The following is a 22,829-nucleotide window of genomic DNA, read 5'->3' as shown; positions in this document are numbered from 1 at the left end:
CTCTCTCTCTCTCTCTCTCTCTCTTTCTCTCTGTATTGACATTATTATAATGTGATTAAATATTTTAAATTAATAATCATCATGTGATAAATCCGAATATTATCAATATAAATATAAAATATATAATAAATATAATAATATAATATAACAATATAATAAAATATAATAATAAATATAAAATATTGAGAGAAACATTAGGAGAGATTAAGAGAAAGGAAATTCTCTCTCTATCGATATATTATTAAATTTAAATTTGACCGCACACCTCTGTACTGCAAGAAGCAGAAACAGCTGATTGCTGTCACATACCTTAATTAATTACGAAGTCTATTTGACGAGGCCTCAATCGACGATGTTTGATCAAATACACTTTCCGATTCGACTGAAGAAATAATATGGAACGATGCGCCCCTCGACAGATGAAAAATCCGAGCCAGCTGAAGATGACGCAGCACACGTCGACGACGAAGTCTCTCGCACTTTTCGTTGATCGCCCGTTATTCAATTCGACACTCCCGCACTTTTCGTTGATCGCCCGTTATTCAATTCGACACTCCCGCACAATTTGTAGAGCACACGAGTTTCATAAACCGTAATGGATAACCATATAACGCGAAAGCACATTCACTGACGTGACGTGCTATTACTAGACGCGTGACGTCAGGGGAAACCCGAAGGACGCGACTTCGTGCTACTACGCGGCTCGTGACGTCACGTCGTGACGTCACAAGACGCCCGATTCCTCGGCTGCCAGGCGAGAATAATTAATTAATATAATACTCTCGTGAAAGTTTATTAATTAACAAGTACGCGATAACTCCGCGGATTTCCTCGATCGACAAAATCGTAGGAATTACGGAAGATTGAAGATATATCTTGATAGATAAATCTCTGATCGCCGACTCGAACGACAAACAAGATGTCGACTCCTCGTCGAAGAATATTGTTGATAATTATCGATAATTAATACTTTCCAATCGCTCTTCTCGATAATCTCGTAGCAAGTTTGACGACGAATTTTGCGAAGCAAAATCGCGTATCGCAAAACAAGGATCGTTCGATGCAAAAATCCTAGCACAAAAAAACTCACCCGCGTCCTTCTCGGAGAAGATACGCCGACAATTTCACACGATTATAAGTAGCGTCGCCAAGTGACGCTGATCGCGAACTAAATGATCTTGAAAAGGAAGCGTTTGGTTGGTTAATCGGACTGGGAGATTTTCTTGATCGGTTAATCGAACACAGCTCGCGTTTTACTTTCGAACATCCCCCGACACCCGCTCGCGACCAACGCGTATTCACGACTGAAGGGATACATTATACGCGCGACGTCAGAAGGTCGTCTCAAGGTAAACACTCGGCGCGAGACAAAAAACATCGCGGATATATAATTCTTGGCTCAGTCATTTTTAGACGTGAACGCGGAGCGGAAGGTGAGACACTTTTCTCGTAAAAATTTTATGAGGCACGCGAGACAATTTTCCAAAATTTTCACACATCATGCGCGTTGACAATTAAAGATTGAAATTAAAATATTGGAATTAATTAGAGCAAAAGGAAAGCTAGAATTTTTTCTACGGTTTCACGATTACGCTAAAAACTTTTTTACGTGCGATGACTTTCAAGTTGATTATTCTAATTAATAGTTACATTAATTGTCAATTATTCTCGATTAATTACGATATACAAAAAAATTCTCACACACACACACAGATGTCGCGAGATTTGAGTAACAGCATGAAGTTGTCTTGGCGTCCCCTTGCATTTTTCGGCAACTTCACGAACGTAATCGGCCATTATCGTTGTGATGTAGTGACAAGGATCCTCGTTTCGCGTTGTTATGTAGTTGTTTCATTATCCATTGCAAAGTGCGTCGCGTACGTGACAAGCATCGGGAGTGTCGAATCACGCGACAGGGTTGGTCATCGAGAGGCGCATAATTAGCGATTAACAATATTATTCGACGTTTATCGCGTCGTTTCGACTCGGAGCACGTCGAATTCCATCGGAATTCTCCGCATCTTGTTATTTGCTCGATTTAATCAAATAGGACGATCACAGGGCCTGGATATTATTATTTTCTAATTAATTGAGGGGTGATACTAATTAGATGTGTTCTTAGTCTTACGATATAATCGAATTCGGGGTCGACGCGTCGTAATGCCTCGTGACGTCACGCCTAGTAACGCTTACGGCAAATTCTTCGAGTGTTTACATCACGTGTCTACTAGATGTCGTGCGCGACGACACACTTCGCGTGTGACGTCATAGGTTCATTTTGCGCCGAAAAGTCTATTACGCGCAAACAATAAGTGTCGGGAGTGTCGAATTAAGTAACGGGCGATTACCGTGACATGTTAATTAATGTTTGACAGTGAATTTTCGAGGTTTTGTAATCGATACGTGTGTTGAATTCTTGGTGTACTTTCCATCTATCGAGAAACGCATCGTTTTTGCTTGAGGAATTGCCTAATGGGTCTTCTAATTAATTAAGGTACGTAATAGTAATTAGTTATTGTTAGCTTTGCATTATAATTGAATTTGCTTACTCATATTACATATTCATTTTGAATGTATACATTATTATTCACAGATGGAATATCAAAATTCAAATTGTGCTCTACCAATCAAAAATAAAAGTTATTACACAGAAAGAAAGGACATTCTTGTTTTGAAAATATCTTTAGTGGAAATCTTGAAATGAGATTATATTGCATTAATTAAAAAAAATATAATTGCTTGCTTGAATAAATTTTGTATAGTTCAATCAAGAAAAATATATTCTTATGATTTAAGATTTAATTTTTTTGAATGGAAGGGAAATAATGTTTGGTAGAAAATAACATTTTTAAATCAAAGATTATAATTTTTTTAAAGTAGAATTAAATAATTATATATTCTTGAGATGACAATTACTATTGAAATAAGATTATAATATTGTTAAAATTTAAAATTATTAAATTCGTCTAAGAAGATTATAGATTGTTATGTATATAACTTTTGATTTGATACTTTTTTTCTGTGTATAAATTGACATTTCTATTGTTTAAATTTCGGAATAAAAATATCTAAATATTATTTAAAGATCTCGTATATACAAATTTAATTATATTTCATGAAATATATCGTGAAATATATGCGTGACGCGCGAGCAGGAATGTCGTGCGAAATGCGAGCGAAAAATCGTTAATTAGCGATCGTAATTAATTGTGTTTTTTTCCAGATTGGCTGACATCCACGCAAATAAATCCAGAGCAATGGAACGACCTGATGAGAAATCGGCGCCAACGAATTAACTCGTGAGTAAATTCAGTTATTATATTTGCACGGTCTTGTGTTTATTCCATGATTAGAAATACGCTTTATTTCATCGCGTTGCAGATTAACCTTTGAATCGAATTATCGGTCTCTGATACATATATTCGATATCGATTTATAATTTGAATGTTTGAACTTTAAACGAACAAATGAAGTAATTCAATAGGAGATTAATATAGAGACGGATAAATAAAACGGATGAATAAATTAAGATAATTTTTGCATTATATGTAAAGATTTATTTATATTTTATTATTTTTACACAGAGAATATTTATTTATGAAGCGAACATTTTTTTATTTAGAAAAAGTTTTTATTATTTAAGAGATTTTTTTGAGAAACAAAAAGAAATTTCTAATTAAATAATTTTTAAAAATTTCTTGATTTTAAAAATTAAAAATTTAAATAATAGAAATGTCAATAACTTTCATTTAATTGACGGAGCACAGCTTAAGTTTAATATTCTATCGAGAAGTGATACAAACATATAATGAATATGTATTATATAATCCTGTTTATTTCTTGGTCAGTCTGTTTTCAACAATAATATACATTGAGTTGCATAATAAATAGAAATGCGCGCGTAACCCAGCATTATGATTAAATGTCACGTTCGCGGAATTTATTGGAAACAGTTTACATTTATTTGACGTTTAACTTCCGCACAACATGTTGATGTAGACGTGACTTTACAAAGTTAATATATAGCGTCACGCCGTCTAGAAAATATCGCTTATTTTCTACCACGCTTGTGTAAGGAGCTATTTTATTTTCTTCAGCGTGCATCTCTCGTCGTCGCATCGTCCTGCGAATGCCGTTAAAAACCTACTTAAGGGAAAAACGGAGCGTGGCGGGATTACATGGCTCTCCTGTCAAAGAAGCAGAAACTGCTTCTTTTACATTCCAAGACCATTATATGTCGGCGAATAAGTCGGCAGAATGAGGTCTCGCGTTAAGCAGTCGCGATATTCGCAGGATTCGAGTTGACTGTACATACGAGCTCTCCGTTAATATCCAAGATTTATAACGTTTTCGAACGGCAGCTTCCGTTTTCGCAGGATATGCGGACAAGCGATAGCCGCAAGATAAATGAGCGCGCCGCCAAACTTTCCTACACTCGAAAGTAATTAATAACGAGAAATATTTTCATCCATTCTTGCCCCGAATTGACCCCGCGATCGAAGAAACTTATCGACACGTCATCCATTTAAAGCCGAATGTTATAGATTTGTCGTAGTCTGATTGATCTCGAACGTATATTTAATTAAAATAAATTTCTCGTTGCAACATATTAATGAATTCTGGGAGATACTGATATGACTAGAAAATATTTACAGAAGTCTCGTAGAAATATAGTTGGAATTTCTTTTATTGGAAAATATATGCTACACATGCGAAACATATTTTTCTCTTACATGATATGAATCATAAAACATTTTAAAAATTTTCATGAGACATATCTCGTTTATAATATTCTCATTTATTCATTTTTTTATAAAAAAAGGAAGAAAAGATAATTCTAACAAATCAATATGTTTTTTAAGTGTGATAGGTAAAAATGACTCTAACTAATTGAACAAATAAAACTTGCAAACAGGAGAGTACATTAGCTTTAAATATGCGAAGATGCGCCATTAATGTGTGCAACTAGTGGCTAAATATTTATGAAAAGTTTGTTCAACGATAAATTTATTACACTAGATATCAATACTACCATCAAGCTATTACATGGTGTACTATACATGGTGTAATATACATCTCTTTCCTTTTTTTAAAATTTTAAAAAAACTTCTACTAAATATTTAAATTTTATATATAATATAATTTATATATTTTTGGTCTTCAAAAATGATTTTCATTAAAATAAAGGTACAAAAAACGATTTATCGATGTTAAGCTCAAATGATTACAATTAAACGTATATATTTAGATAGTATATATTTTCCAAATTTATTCAAAAATTATTAATATAAATCCAATATTTGTTCTGACTTAATATTTGTGTACTCTGTTATATATACGCTTGCGTATTATTAATGTGTTTTCGTTAATTTATCAGTAAATTACAATTCACGTGGTAACAATATTACCTTTCTCGATATTAAAACAATCATAAAGATATTACAGCTCTCTATAACATGATGGTATTATTATGGAAGAGAGATATAAACGCGCGAGGAATCAATTTACTAATATTATTCAACCGTGAATAATCCCGCGACATTTTCCGATATATGATTTGACGTAAAATAAGCATGTCGCAAAATAAGACGCCGAGGAGAGATGCAGCTGTTTAAACAACCCGCAACGTGCTCATAAAATCCACAGATATCAAAATATAACGCGTTTTGAAGCATATCGTGAGGAAAAATGCGATCTCTCCGCGTTCTACGCTCGTTAAAATCATGGCTGATTTTCATCAGTCAGAAAGCTTTTTTTCACCTCTTTTCCTTCTCTTTTTTATTACCTCGAGTCGAGAAAATAAATGCGCGACGAGGAATCATTAGCGACAGCGCTAATCGTCGCGACCCGGTCGCGGTTTATCAGCAAGAGACGAGCTGCTGTTTGTCGAATAACTCGGAAAATAACTCGGAAAATGTGCCATTCAATCAGATACCGCGCGTAAGAAAATAGGGGAAGAAAAAGAGAAAGAGGGAGAAAAACCTCAACAACAGCAAGAAGGGAATGTTGCAAAAAGGTTATCGGAAAAATCAAGGCTATTAAGTCGGATAATCGAAAAAGCTGACACCGCTCGCGGATTTTCCGCAGGAAGACGTTACCTTTATTGCGAGATGCACTTCAGAAAGTACACCAACATGTATACGGAACGATATCGCAAACGAGAAATGTGCAGCAGCTTTCTCCCTCCTTCTCTGTTTCCTCCTGCAGCGTCAAATACACTTTAGCGTACGCAGAACGGTAGAGCGACTTAATGGTGCTCGTCCAATTACCGTTATTAATTGCTATTGTGATATATACCGCGGTGCATACAGCGGATGTTATATTAACGTCGGATTGTTTACAGTGCAAAGTCCTTTTGAGATCGATATATGGCACTTGGTACGCTTATTAAGTGTACCATCGTTTAGAAAATAATGTTTCGAGATACGTCTTCCTCGCCGATTGCCGAATAATTTATTCGTTTCCAAGAGCACACGAGATCCGATTAGAATCTGTATGGAAATTTATTAAACGCAAATAATTAATGGCGACCACCTGGCACTATTAAGGACTCTCGGCAATTTCAGATATCTTTTTCAGTTATTTTTCGGTAAAATAAAATCTTAAATTAACTTCCAACGAAGAAAAAATCCACAGCATATATATTAATTTTAAGATGGAAATGAGAGAGTTTACCCTCAGTAAACTTTATATTGCGAAGTAAATATTTATTGAGAAGAAAAATTAAATAGAATTCGTAAAAAAGAAAATTAATTCTCTTGTATATTTTTCTATATTTTATATTTTTAGTATATTGAAATTTGCAGTATACTATCTCAAAAAACATATGTATTTTTGACATTTCGATATTCGAAAAAATGTGTAAAGACTAACATGCATTGCACAGTACACGTGATATATCTAGATCATATCGTGTTCTATGAATAAATAAAAAAACTTCAATAACAATACAATTTTTTCACGAAAATTGGAATATCAAAACGGAGGAGATAATGACTTCGTGTTGACACAATTATCGAGGAAATTTCGTAACAACCGCGAAACATAATTAATCGCGAAATTTCATCCAGCAAAATAGTTTCCATTGAAAATTATATAGCAGCACGCTTATATCATCTTTACTTTATAAACTGGCAAATGAAATATTCTCACATTTTGTACAATAAAGGTTTCATTGTAATTGAACCATTATTAAGGAAATTTATGGATTTTTATTTTTTAAATACTTTTAAATTTATTAAATTTATAAAATTACTTTTATAGATTTTAATAGAACTTTTATTATATATTATTAATAATTTTATCAATTATATAATGTGATTTTATTAATGATTTTATTTGATTTTGAAATAAAATAAAATAAATTTGAGACAGAATTAGATTTTTTTTTAAATTTTTAGTTTGTGTTTAGAAACTTGAGATCTTTATTTTCGTGTAATTTGCTCAAAATAGTCAAGAATTCTTGATTAAATTCCGTTATCAAAGTAATAACAAGACTAGAGTTGTATCTAAGGTATCTAAGGTAACGCGTCATGTTCTGAAGCCGTCAGCAAGTTAGCGTTGAAATTCAATAATACTCGTATGACAAGCTCACAGTTACTGATATTAATAATGGAAGGAGTTTAACTGAAGACTAATGCAATTCATTATGTCGACACGTTTTTGAATATGCAAATTCCTTATTATGTTATTAAATTAGAAATGATGTATAATGTCGTGCACGAATTAATACGATGTTAGAGATAATGCACAATTATTTCGTGTTGGATATATCCATTTCTCATTATTTCTGGAATAACATTTATATTTTATATAATGATCCGAATTTATTCCGCATTGACATTTATTATTATGCTGGAGTTATTCGAAATATTTCACAAAGCACCCATTGTTTAAGAGAAAGGAGAACCTATATAATTAATTAAACTCTTTTTAAACACTTAACGCAATTATTAATTAAGAGGAATATTTAAACAGTAAATTAAATAATATATCAATAAATAGAAATCCATTGTTTTTAATTTATGACTGTATGACACTGAAAGATATTTATACTTTTCTAAAATTGAATAAGTCAACACAAGAATATTTTCTCTCCATGAACTTATGAAAAATTCATTTTTACCAAATATAAGAGAATTGAAGTGATAAAACAAGATCTCTGTTCGCATTTTATCTTATTAAATCTGGCACTATATAAATCATTTATTAATTTATGTAAAATTTTATGATTATCAATTTGATTCGGAATATTGAAATCGATATTTTAATAAAAGCCAAAATTTTATTTTAATAAAGTTATTTTTAAAATTGATTAAATTTTCGGAACTTTTAGAAAAATCATTATTTCTGATATATATATATATATAAGCATAAGAAAATAATGGATTCGCGGGAAAATTAATGTGAGCATTTTCTGCTGATGATAATTTCTTTTCAAAATATTAATTTTTTTCCATATTACATTTAGTACTTATATTATAAGTATTATATTGAAAATATAATTACTTTCAATATTTATAATGAAATTGTATGAAGCTTTTTTCATCGAAAAATTTTATAAAAATTTATGTTATAAATTTCACTAAAAGTTTTCGAAATTCGAATATTTTGGTAAGAATATTATTTATTGATTCGGTATCGACTTATAATTGTTAATACATATCAATAAATTAATAATTCTCGTTTCATGTAATATTCTATAATAACCGATTCTTAATACATTTTTTTGCATAATTTATACTTTTTTACCGCGCCTCGGCTCTTACTTGTTAATGTCAACAATTATTGTAATTATTTGAGTGAATTTTTTATTTTAATTTTATATTTTTTGTTTTAAAAATATTGCTACAATTTTTTTCTTTTTTAAAAAAATTTTTTTCAAACGTTAATTAAATGTATCGAAATTGTTCATAGCGATTGAAGAATTTAACAGCGCTCCAATTTTGATTGTGTGTAACAAATTGATTTAGATAATTTGATTTAGATATCTGTACGATTCACTATTATAAAATATATAAACTATTTCGCGCGACAAAACCTCCATATATGGAAGCTGCGTAACTACAAGTCGATAGTCGAGCCTCTATTGTAGTTGCATGCACAACGTATCACGAATAAAACAAAGAGAGTCAGAGTATCTATACCATTTTGCACATCCAGCCTAGATTACAGGGATCGTTGTCCGGGTTTCACGTTTATATCGGTAACACGTATGGTCGCAAAAACTTTTGCAAACGTTTTTAACATTCTGTTTGGCTTTGTCGTTAGCAATTCCATCAAATCAATTATCGTCAGTTTTGTGGATCGCATAACATGATAACATCGATTGGAAAAAGCTGTTACGTCAAGACGTCTGATCGAAATCAAATATTGCAAATTTAGCGACGCGATATTATTGACAAATATTATTAAAATATGACATACACAGTATATACGAAATATTTCTTATATTTGTGTACTTCTTGTACAGAAGCAAGCTGTTGCAGGCAAAACAAGCAAGAAAATCTTAACGTGAATAAAATTAGATATCTGATTGAAATCACAATTAGATCGTTCGTCATTTTTTCGATGAACGATTGTAATTTTATTTAATTAGATGAAATTCGGAAATTTTGAAGATAACGATTCACATATTATTCTATGGGGATATCACAATATCTAAAAAGTTTTTTTTAATATTTTTCTTAACCATCGATGTAATATTACGATTCTACATCTGACTCATATGATATGATAAAATTGCTCCAATTTTTTCTACCTATGCAAAAATTTTATATCAAACATTTTTTCGAACAGATTGAAACAACAAAGTTTAAAATGCTTCTCTTCTCCAGTACATGATAAGTTATTATAAAAAAAATCTATGATAAGTTATTATAAAAAAAATCTGTGAAAGAATTTCACAAATTCTCTGAATCGTGCGTTTTTTGCACTTACAACAGCTTGATAGATAAATTATATCAGCTCAAAGCCCCCACGTTAACCTTCGTTACAAGAGCCGGCAACATGACATTTAATTAGATGTGGCCGTGTATTACGTTTTCCCGGGAAATTCTTGCATAAAACACAGAAATTGATGAGTACAGTATAAAGCCGGCGTTCTCGTGCACACTTTATTTTACGTCGCGGTTGCGCTCAGTTTTATGGAGAGAAAATGTAGCCCGCATGAACGTTATCACGTTCAATAAAAGTTAGAGGCTGCATATTTGCTAGAGATATTTGTTTCTATGCTTTTTACTATTCTATTGAATCATCGGTGTTCGATTGCAATCAGAAACCATGAAATTAGAATTTTTATTTTTAAAGGACGTAATTTTTTCGAAATGCACACCTTGCACGCGAGAGAATTAAATAAAAATAAAAATGTTAGACGTTGTTAATATGAAGAAAAATTACGTTAATTATATACGATATACATTTAATATTATAATATAAATTTTATTTAAGAAACGCATATAACTCTAAAAATACACATATAATTCTAAAAATTACTAGTTTGAAAAAGTATGATTTTTATTTAAATGTAAAAAAACTTTGTATCATAAAAACGATATCCATATAAATTCTAAAAAGTTAGAAAATAATAAAAACGAAAATGTAAAACATTTTTATATGATACTAAAGTAAAAGTTTATCCATTAACTAGATTTTTCGCATGAAAGAGATATGCGCAAAATACAATTTGTCGATGAATATTTGTTTTATAGTAACTTATAGGCTTATACAGATGTATATTTTATTATTCGTTGTCATCAGATATTTATTTCGTTCGTTTTATATTTTATTTTAAAAGGTTTTTGCGTAAAAATTAAACACGCTTTCGCATGATTGCAATATAATGAAAACAAATAGAAGAAAAAAAAATATAAAAAAAAAAACAAATAAAAATAATGAAAGAATTGTAATTATCTGAAGAAAATGGGAACGATGAGAAATGAAAGTTTGGAAAATGAAAGAAAATGTTAACTCTTTTCATTTTGATTCCTCTGCTGAACAATCGATGACGCCTATTATAAGTTTTGCAACGGAGTTAATGGCTGTCGCGTAATGAAGCGAGAACTTCGCGTTAAGGAGACCAAAGATGCTTTCAAGAAGTAAATGATAGACGCCATTCGCGCAAAGCAGATGTATATAGTATAACGTTGGTGCGTTTGAAGAGTGACAGTTCTTTTATCAAAGGGACCGTGTTTGTCGAGTCGACTTTTCGAGGTGATTATCCGTTTATAATATTGCCCGCTTCATAATTACGCCATGACATTAATTTGTTTTCCTGATGGGTTAATTACGTTGAGAATTTCCGGGACTTCATCACTGTTCATCACGAACGATTTGATCGAAAATGTAATATCGATTAATGTTGTGGAGCATGATGCGCTATTGGGACTATACCGAAAGAGAATATCGCGTAATTGTGATACACCGAAATCACAATATTTCATAGAAAATAACAGAATTACAGAGGGGAGCAATAAAACACACGTGCAAATCTCAAACAAATCCACTTTTGCCTGTAATTACTTTTTAATTTAATCGCGAGCAACATGCATCAAAACATCTTTATTGATGTATCTCTTATTTAAACATTATCATGCATTATGTTTGATGTCGCACGTCAAAAAAAAGATTGGCATATAAGCGCGTAAAAAAATGACGGATTTAATGCCGAGAATCGAGATATCGTTCAAATTCAGCAGAAAGATGTAAATGCAGAAATTTCGCTGCAAATAAAAATATATTAAACGCAATACTTTAAAACAAACGCATTTAAATTGCATTTTTTAATTAACAATAAAGTTGTAAATTTAACGCAATTAGTCGTGTTTTAATTGCATTTTAATAATTATATAATTTGCGACCATGTTCGCAAATAGAAAGTATTTTTCTAGTGTAAATAGACAAAAATTCTTGAAATAGTTACATTTCATTATGTTGTGAGTTTTCCTTTAGAAAACGTAAAATTCTTTAGTGATATTGACATTTCTGTAGAAATGGGAACAAATATTCGTACGAATTGTCCAATATTAAGAGCGATATGGCAATTTAAAAACCTCACTTCTATTGAAGTTAAAATCTCCCACTCGTGTAATATCAATTCTTTTCGATAGTAAGCCGATCAAGGTGAGTTAGCTTTCATATAATCCAACATCGATATCAGCTCACGTTGAAATACTTTAACGCGAAAGCAATCTTGTTTCAAAATAATTCAAAGTGAACATTTAAGCATTTTTCGTCGCATATAAAAGAACGCTTTAATTACTTTCGTTTGACGTTTATTACATTTGAAGAATTATAGATGCAAATAGACTTGAAAGCATTACATTATTACTAAATACACTTAGTTTGTCATCATTCTTTAGTTGAAAAATATTTAAGTACTTCAAATATACGTCATATTAACTTAAATATTTAAATATTTTTAAAGAAATGTTACGAAATGACGCATTCAAATTAACAACTTTTTTCTTGATATATATAAACTTTTTAAAATAAAATATTTAAATTGTAGATCTATGTTAAAGCGTAGTAATATTTTGTTATAATTATATTATCTTCTTTCTGTTACTTCTAAATATGTAATTTTACAATGCGAATACAAGTTCACAAAATTATTTATTGCTCGAATTGCTTTCCAATAACGTATATGCAAAAATATTTATTATATTTTGCGAAATTTTTAATTTTATTTTTATTGCTGTATTTTAATTATCTTTGATAATATAGTTAAATTTTGTATTAATATTAATTAATATGAAAACATTTCAGATATCCAGTATACTTATGACTAATCGATATTTATGAATTCTACAAATTCTCCCAAATGCAATACAGTATCGCCTAAATTATACCGAATTGCATCCATACATTTACAGCATTTTCTCTTTCGCAATGTTGCTCAAACGCGAAAGCACAGGTACAGGTATCGAAACGAAAGTTTCGCATATTCCCGGGAATTGTTTCGGTCCACGTTATTTCGATGCGGTCCATCATTGGTGATTTATTGGCACGTGAAATCATCCTTGGAAACTCTGCAGGCGAAATTCCACGCCTGCGTGACTCTGCAGTTTGCCACGCGAATGCACATTCAACGAATGGGCAGCGTGTTAAGCGATATGGTATTACATGTAACGTTTGCGACGAACGAAAGTGCGGCAATCGAAATTCAGAGACGCTCATTCTTTCCCTCTCTCTCTCTCTCTTTCTCTCTCTCTCTGTCTCTCATTCTCTGTGTCGCACCAACAGTGCATTGAACGCAGTTAAATTCATGTCCATCAATCCGGAAACTTTCGTGGCGAATGGACTACGCTCTTAAAATTTTATTCTGCCACGAGTTGCGGCATAAATGATACGTCCAGTAAAGAAAAAGACTTGGCAAAAAAGACTCGGCAAAATTATTCGAAATGAATATTGTAAATGTGTAGTAAAGTTTTAAAATGTTTCTTAAAATATCAAATTATGACGTCGAAAAATTATAAAAATTCTTTTCCCGGATAACGTGGAAAAATTAATTTTTACACGGATTTTGCTTGGCATATAAAATAAAATAAAGATCTTAAAAATCCATATTCGGCCGAAATTAATAAAGAAATGAGTAGAAACGAACATTTAACGTATCAATTATAGATAAACTTTTGCCATTTTTAAAATAAAAAACTGATTCGCTTGATATATTATTCTTTAGAATTTCCACCAATTGCGATGATTTATCTCAATTGTCTAAATACTCGAGAAACCCGTATTATCGGTGCGACCACCTTAACGCGGAGTAATCTGCCCGGCAATAACCATCGTAGTTCCGTCTATGACACGACCACAGGTGAACCACCGCGAGCGCCGAAAGCGATAACAGTGGCGTATCGCGCGTCAGGAAAATCAGGGAAAGGGGTGCAAGTGTGGCGCCAGGAATCAGAATTCAGAGAACGTTCCCTTTGGCGACTGGCCCGGGCTCGATTTGGCCCGACCTGGACCTTAAAGTCGCCCTTCCGCCCCCGCGAGCTCGCTCTGTCGCGCCACATTGCGCCCAGATAAACACGAGAGATCGTACGCCCCCGCTTTGAAACTTTCCCGGGTAAGTTTGCCAACCGCCGGGGTCGGCGAACCAGAAGCGAGCCGAGCCAGTCGCCTCTGTGCGGTGGTCAGAGATTGCATCGGACAGAATCGATATCCTGCCGGAAGTGCGCCGCGAGATTGCTGAAACGTCCCTAATTGAACAACTTATACCGAAAGTGGCTTAGGATCGTTGAATTATTTTAGTTTCAAGAGCATTATATGATCTATTATTTTTCTGGAAAGAGAGAGCTTTTTTCTTGTATATTCACGCGATATTGTTATATTTTTTAATATTCAAAAATATAGATATATTGTTTTAAACAATACAATCTCAAACTGACGGAATTTGAAATAAAATGCTCGATATAAATAAGTAATTAAGGTAATTTGTTGGTATGAATGTAGCATAACTCTTTTATTTTATAAATGGTTTTTCTCACAGTACGATTAATTTATAATTTTAATTTATTTGCAGTATGTGAATTTTTCGAAATTCCGTGATTTGTAAATTTAAATGTAATTTAGATGTAACTTGAGAAGAATGCGGTAATTTGAACACAATTCGTAGGAAATTGTGGATATTTCGGATGAGTTAAAATTCCTCTAACAAACTTTGGAGAGCATGTTTGGGAAGGATTGTTATAATAACAAAAGTTTCCATCAACATAGGGTGGAAAATGCTCGCTCTCCTATCTTAGTCTCAGATTACGAATTTCTCTTGTACTAGATATATAGAAGCAAAGCGATCGGATATAAACTATCCGACATAACATATCCAACATAGTCGATAATAATCTTATAATATACAGAATCTGTTGCAAATAATCCAAGAGAAAAACACTTCCAACCCATGTTTACAGAAACTTTTGTTGCTCTTGCTTGGCTCCTCAAACAATCTCTCAAAGTTTGAAACACAAATTTTGATTTATCTAACGTTATCGCACTTTAGAAGTATTTTATCTAATTAAAATGACAATAAAAAGATAAAAATAATTTTGATTAAATATGATGTACAGATAAATTAAATTTGTATTATTTTAATTTAATCGTACTTTTAAATTAAACAATGCGATTATTCCATGTTTCTCTTCATGTCAATCTGTTCACCTCATCCTTTCTAAATCAGATTAGATTTACTATAAGTTTGTTACTGACGCAACTGGTTTCTAGTTCGATCCTAACCAAATCTTGACTAACACTCAATTTCTCGCGTAACTTTAATCGATGCCAAAACGAGAGAGAGAGAGAGAGTCTCAGAAACTAAATCTAATACCGATCATATTCTAACTCCTTAAATCGCTTGAAATTCCTTTGCAAATTAGCTCGAATTGACGCCTAACTCATGTAAAGCGATTCTGTTTTACAATGCAAATCGAATCTTTCTAAATCTTATACAGTCGTAAGCTCTGTTTTAATAGAACTCCGATTTAAATCCGATTATTTGCTGACATAATGCGAAATTTAGGTTAATTCCATCGTAAGCGAAAATAATTTCACCGCAAGGTAATCTTCAGCTCAGCAAATCGGAAATTATTAAAATTGTTATTCTTTACGATGCTCGCGCAGCAAAGTGAAAATCTTGTTAAAAAATAAAATATAATAAAATATAATAAAGCGTCGCCATATCGTTTGTCCCATTTTTCATCAAATTTTTGATGGGCTTGAAATTTTGCATCATAAAAGTTTAAATATTCACACATATAATACATATACATAATTTTTTCCACTTACTATAATTTTTTCATGATTCCTTCATTTTTAATATTATATAAATATCTCGATAAAATTAAATCTCAATTAAAATTCTATGTATATGTATAAAATTTATCAAAATAAATTTTATCAAAAGCAAAGAAGGCTAGGAATCAAAGACAGATAATGGTGCGTGATAATAATAATATATTATGATAGAAACTTTGTAACGTTATTTATCTTACATACAATAAGAAGCGCAAAAATATGTTTAAAATATACTGTCGACGACGTTTCGATCCTGCTGTGAGTCTTTTTCACAGTCAAATAGGAAAAACATAATATTACTTAAATACAACTTAACTGAATAATAAAAGAAAGCAGTCAATGCAAAATAAAAAGAAATTGAAAAGAAACGGTAGGGTCGCATACACAATTGTATCGTACGCATTGTAAAACGTTGACAAAAATCGGATATCGGCACCAAAAGAACCTGTACAGAAAATCATAATAAAAGAATGGCACAACGCAAAAATAGGAAGCTCACCTCGCAAATGTCCTTTACCGAAAGAGTTGCAAAGAAAGTTAAATTGTATTTAAATAATATTATGTATTTCCCATTTGACTTTGAAAAAGATCCAAAGCAGGATCAAAACGTCGACGGTATATTTTAAACATTATATTTTGCGCTTCTTATTACATATAAGATAAATAACTTTATAAAGTTTCTATCATAATATATATTATTATTTTCATCATTACCTGCGTCTTTGGTTCTTAGCCTTCTTTTGCTTCTTATTTAATTTGTATCATTTGAACCGTATCATTTTTACGTTTTTATATTTTTACTTTTTTAAGATTTTATCGTTTGATATTTGTGTATTTTAAAATTAAAAAAGACGAACGAAAACAACGTCATATATAATAAACGTCATGTATAACAACGTGAAAAAAAATCATGTATCGTATATAAAAGGAAAAACAATTTCTCTTATAAAGATTAGTTGCTCTGAACTGCTGATAATGATTTACGATTCCATGCAATATGGTTTTCCTGTTGATACGTTTGATTTATATCACACGTACCCAATTTTGCGAGAATCCCAGCCGCTCTTTTTCCAACGGTTCGAATGCGCTGGACGTGATCAATTATCTCTACTGACGAGCGTAAACGCTCTCTCTAATACAAGCAGAAATAAAATACGTTCGTATAAGCTGTACATGTCAATCAAAAGGACAGAATGACATCGATGTGCCTGTTTAAATGGTTCACATTCCGTGTCCAAGAAACGTATATGTAATCGAAAAAAGCGCTTCTATGGACGAGTTATAAATCGAAAGGATGATAAATATGTGCACATTTTTTTTTCTTTTCTCTTTTCAGTTATATATGTATACGTTTACGCATATTTTTCTGCTCATAATTGTAACATCGTTATAGATTAAATTTCTAAATTAATTAATACATATTATGTTTATATATTAACCTTAAAATTATATATTTTTTATTTTCTTCTCTTACAAAAATTGCATATTAATTATATTATAAGTTTATTTCATCGTGAAATTGGTTTCAAACAGATTTTTGTGTAATTATTCAAACCACAAGTATGGCAAAGTAAAATTCATATCTCACAATACATATTATTACGCATTCCTCTAAAACAAAGAGAAGAAGATAAAAATATTTTTAATTTAATAAATAAACATACATAAAATATATATAGTATTTGCCAAAACTGAATGAATATTTTCCTCGTTGACATGATGCGATATTTCATGTTTCAATTATTTTTTACATACGTATGTAATCACAATGAAAGTATGTACGAGAAAACCATAATTATCGATGTTTGAACAAAAGTTGGCAATTAAAATATATCCATGTATAAAATGTATATACGTATGAAGGCTTCATAAAGCTTCCATCGTGATCGCATGTTTTTTAATGAGAATATAAATCACTTGACAAGGTTCTCTGACAAAGACGAGATTCCGCGACAAAGATGAATATAACATTTTCACAGAAAAATTTCTGCATCGCGGATATGTTATATCGCGAGTGCGAGTAGATAGATGTGATGAAGGCAAGAGAAATTCTTTTACATCGCAACACAGTTAAATGGACGATGTATAGATTCCACTGCTATATTAATGAGACTATTTCGCAAAATTTTCTTCATAATACTCATCTCTGAAATTGTTTTAAAATAAAAATATGCGGAGAAAATACATGAAAATGCGAAATAAAGGTGATAGAATATTTATCTGAAAATTAAATCGGATTTTATCTTAATGTTGTCGTGAAATATTTGAAATATATATTTCTTATTAATATGTTTTCAATTTATCATTAAAATCTAATTATTTTATAAATCAGAAGAATAAATGTTATGCATTGTAAATGTTATAATTTGAATATTTTCAATTGATAAAGAATAGAAAGAAGTCACATTCAAATTAGCGTAGGCTTTACATGAGAAGTAATCAAAACAGTTTATATAATCAAGCTAATTAATAAAGTTTATAATAATTATGTGCATTTTAAATTGTTACTGAAATTTCTAATTATTCTGTCAATAAATTATTATAACTTTTGCGTAATGCGCATTTCTCAAGTTTTCCACACTCATAACTTCGAAGTATTTGTTATTATGCGTTACAATTTTAATTTGCTCTGCATCTAAATTTGCAATTACATCGCGAAAATAACAAACCTTGATTGTTTTATTAATGAATGAAAGCAGCATATTTACATAAACTTTGAGGTTATTTTAATTATTAATTTAAAAATACTTGGAAAGGTTTCTCATGTTTTTTCATGCGTATATTACATATTAAAATATGTGAAATTAAAAAATTCTTTTTTTTATTATTTAAAAATGAATACATTTATTTGAAAAAGATATTTTTCGTTTATAAGATATTTCAGCACTTTTATCTTGCATAGAATTCGGGAGACATTTTTTCTACTATATATTTTTTTATATTTTATAGAATTCATTATCTTGATATTTTGGTATCATTATCTTGATATTGCTGATTTCTTTCTTATGATTATGAGATTATGTTGCATGATATACGGATGCATAGACGTGTCTCATTTGTATACATGTGCAGGATAAAATGTAGAGAAGATTGGATTTCGTTTTATGTTTGTACGACGATTTTTCTAAGAGATATTTGATAGTTGTTAATGCAACTTTTATTCATAAACTATGACGTATCAGACATCATTATAAGATAGCATGTGCTAGTATTTATTACGATCAATTATGCCAAGTGGAAACGTATGAATGAATTTCGCGCATTTTTATCTGAGTTTTTTTTTTATCAAAATCAAAATTTTATATAAATATCGAAAACTTTGTACATAAAAAATATAATAATAATTTGAAATAAATGGCACTGAAAAATTGAGACTTATGTTTTTAAAAAACCAGTATATATTTTTGTGAATATGTGGCATGATGCGCGTAATTTATTCATATATTTTTCGTTACTAATTCAGAGTGAAAAAATTTTATTATTTTCATTTATTTACTTTTTTATTTTTTTATATATTCAAAAGTATCAAGAATAGTATATGAATTTTGGATAAATTATGAAATTACATCATTTCCAAGATATATATTATAATATGAAATGTTCTCGAAAATTTTTACAAAAATATTTTCCACCTTAATTAAATACGTCATATCTATGAAGTATCATATTTAACGAGAGCATTTTTCACTGATGAAGTTTCCGGATAATTAAACAGAGCTGTAATTATCGCGGGCATCTGAGCTCGAACTCACGTAATCCATCCCAGCAACCGGCGATGAACAATTCATCCTGCGCTCGCGATCTCAATGTTCGCTAATTATTCATAGCAGATGGACGAGGATTGTCGCATCGCGTTCCACAAAAAAAAAATAAAGAAAAAACGAGAATAATAATCCGCGTACACGTAAAAAAAAAGAGAGAACGGCGCAAAGCATCTAGGGTTTCGTTTCGATATTCCCTATATAAAGCAAGCGCGGAGCCTCGTGGAAAAAATTCCTCGTTCATATTTATCTCTCTCTGTCGGTTTTTATTTTCCATTCAATCTAAAACCGCCCATTGCTGGCATTCCGCCCATTGCTGGCAACGAGCAAGAAGGTAAATGAATAAGTTAAGTGCTTCGAATGCTCATCGACGAGCAAAAAATGTGCGCCGATTTCCAGTCCTTCCAGAAAATCGACCACATTCGACAACGCGATGTGCGCGAATGGCACGGTCCGTTGAAAATTATAGCACGTATCATTTGTTCCGTGTCTCTCTCAATATTTTTTTTCCGTCCGGTGGCAATTCGATGCATTCCATTCGGTCCATTGTGTTTGCGCGGACGATTTACCATAATTGCAAATGGGTTCTTTCAATACGAAGACTTGATGCATGAACGACTATACAATAATGCGATAATGATAAAAATTGCAAAAGAATACATATTTTTATTATAATATAGATAATACGGATATTATAATATTTATATTCTACTTAAAATAGTTTCTGTTCAATTATTTGAAAAAGATATCAAATTATTGTAAATGACTGGTTCTAATAAACTTTAACAAACTAACATAATAAAGAATGCAAATATAAAGAAAGGTATGTCCGCCTAAAATATCTTTCCATTTTCACTGTTGATACTGTGTTAAATAAATAATGTCATTTATCATTCAAACGTTTAAAACTCATGCAGCTTTTTCTGTTATGTTATTTTAACATAATGTAGATTTTTCATGTAAAGCAATTTTATGTCTGGAATATAAAAAAACATTGTACGGACACAATTATTATTTATCTATTTTTTATATAAAGATAACAAATGAATAATATTTCTCAATTTTCCATTAAAATCAAATTTTCATTATTTTTATAGAGACTTCTTGCAACGAAGTTTTTTTTATATCTACTAGTATCTTTGACATCAGAATCGTCCAACGAAACAGAATAAAAATATGAGAGAACAAGAACGGAATAAAATGCATATCTCTCTTTTCCATCTTCCAACCTTTAAAAAGTGCTCGCCAACGAGCGCAACTTAAGAATTCTGAAAATTGAATTTTTTGTATATTGAATCATATTTCTCTGCTCTGTACCGCGTTCACAGAAATCTGCAATTCCCATGTGAAAAGTTCCTTTTTTACAGAAACGACGAAATCTTGAATTATAGTCTGCGCTATGTTTATGCGCACATTTGCATTTGCGAAATAAATATATTATCAAGACGTGCCATTAGGGATTGCAATAATTTTTTTAAATAAATGTTTTAGTAATTTTAACATAATTTGCATTGAGTAAAAAAAATTGTATAAACTAAAGATGAGATAGTAGTAATTATTGATTAAATTTTCTTGCTTTAGATAATAACATTGATTAATTTAAATAATTTATTGGTTTGATAATTTAATAAGTTTCTCTCTCTCTCTCTCTGTATCTCTTTTTCTGGATAATTTCCGCATATAATAAAGAAATTTTATGAATATTATGTATTTTAAATTTTTGTGCACATTATAAATATGAAATTATACATATTAAAAATTTCATGTATTATATACTATTAAACTTTGTAGAAATATTAACAATTTTAATTAGAGAAGAAACACGATTATTTCACAAAATACATAATTAAATCAATAACGTTTACTTTTTAGTGCTGCTTTTTAAGTCTATTTGATCACGCTTATATATAAATGTATGAAAACTTTTATTCGATAAGAGATAGGACTGATTGCAAGCTATTGTGTCGTATTCCGTGATCTCGCGCGAAATGAGATTTGCAGGAGACTTAATGGACCATCGAACGACAATTGGATCTTGCCTGCCAATTTCTAGACGTAGACTCTTCGTCTTGAAATGTTACTGATTTCAACTTGGAATTCACGCGTTTCTCGCATAATGTCTGTCCATGTCCGGGAGAAATCAAGAGATCGTAGACTACCGAACTGTTCGTATGTGTGGGGTGAAAGCATTCCCCCAGAAAATTATATCTCTTGCATCTTACGGTAGTATGTGTCAATATCCTGTCAGAGTAACAATTTGCATATTGACATTTTGCTTACACATACATATGTAAACACAGCGTAAGTAAGATTCTCGTAACTGACGATGCATCACTGCTCGCCACTGTCTGTTCTTCGTTGCAGGCATTTTCAATTTATATGTTTTTCCAACTGACAGATAAAATGCATCTTTCTTTCGCGAAGAAGGGCAACTTTTTCGCGAGTGAGTTGGAAAATTTATTGCGGAGAATTTAATTCCGATTGATACTATCTTTATTTGCCGACCAAAGAACGTTATAATTTAGCGATAGATTTTCTCACGACTTTTAAATTATGCTTCTGCTGCACTTGAAAAATTCAATATAAATATTTTTAAAATAATTTATTTTATTATTGGTTTAATAAAAATGCAGAGAAATTAATTTAGATTAAAATATTGAAAATTTGAGAATAAAGATGTTAATATATAAATAGCGAAATTACTAATAAATTATCAAATTTATTTATTCATTTATTTAAGTTAAAATTTTTGCTTGTTATGTAATAACATTTTTTGTAAAAATATAAACATTTCTTTGTTGTAATAATTTTCTCTCTTTTGCTTTTTCTATAATCACTTGTAATATTCAAAAAATTTTCAAATATAATAAAATTCTTAAATGAAGTAACATTTAAAATGAACTCTATTGTAACAAAAATAAATTTAATATTTAATTTCCACGTTTAAAAATGAAAGAGTCACGAACAAAAATTGCGGAACTCTCTTTATCAAATATGAATAACCAACAAATTTGTCAACAAAAATCACCGCTGGCGCGAAAGATTAAGAACGGGAAGTACTTCACAACTCCAGAAAGATAAAGCACCGACGATATAAAGTACCGAGGATATTATAAAGCTCAATGAGAGATACTCGCGGACATTATTGATTGCACTCGTACGCCGAGCGCATTCCACAACATTTCATGCCAAGGAGCAAGAAACTCACGTTAACCTCCTCCCCCTCGCTCGGAGAAGAGATGAACGGTCGCGTTTAGTCGAGCAACGGAGTGAGCCGCG

General features: G+C 31.0%; 1 protein-coding gene and 1 long non-coding RNA gene across 2 annotated transcripts in view; one reads left to right on the top strand and one right to left on the bottom strand.

Annotated features, from left to right (window-relative positions):
- Positions 1 to 738, bottom strand: part of LOC105254415 (neural-cadherin) — a 90,329-nt gene extending 89,591 nt beyond the window's left edge. Inside the window, exon 1 of the mRNA XM_025413214.1 lies at positions 310 to 738. The gene's annotated coding sequence lies outside the window, so the exon portion shown is untranslated. The remainder of the gene's footprint in view (positions 1 to 309) is intronic.
- An 807-nt stretch (positions 739 to 1,545) lies between these two features.
- LOC109610256 overlaps positions 1,546 to 22,829 on the top strand; it is a 115,667-nt gene continuing 94,383 nt past the window's right edge. The window contains exons 1-2 of the long non-coding RNA XR_002192704.2: positions 1,546 to 2,494; positions 3,224 to 3,299. This is a non-coding gene — a long non-coding RNA (uncharacterized LOC109610256). The remainder of the gene's footprint in view (positions 2,495 to 3,223; positions 3,300 to 22,829) is intronic.

The sequence above is a fragment of the Camponotus floridanus genome, unplaced genomic scaffold (genome assembly GCF_003227725.1).
Source record: "Camponotus floridanus strain SB8 unplaced genomic scaffold, Cflo_v7.5 scaffold62, whole genome shotgun sequence".
NCBI classification, from domain to species: Eukaryota; Metazoa; Arthropoda; class Insecta; order Hymenoptera; family Formicidae; genus Camponotus; species Camponotus floridanus.
The sequence above is the reverse complement of the archived record's forward strand: the minus strand, read 5'-3'. Positions and strand labels throughout refer to the sequence as shown.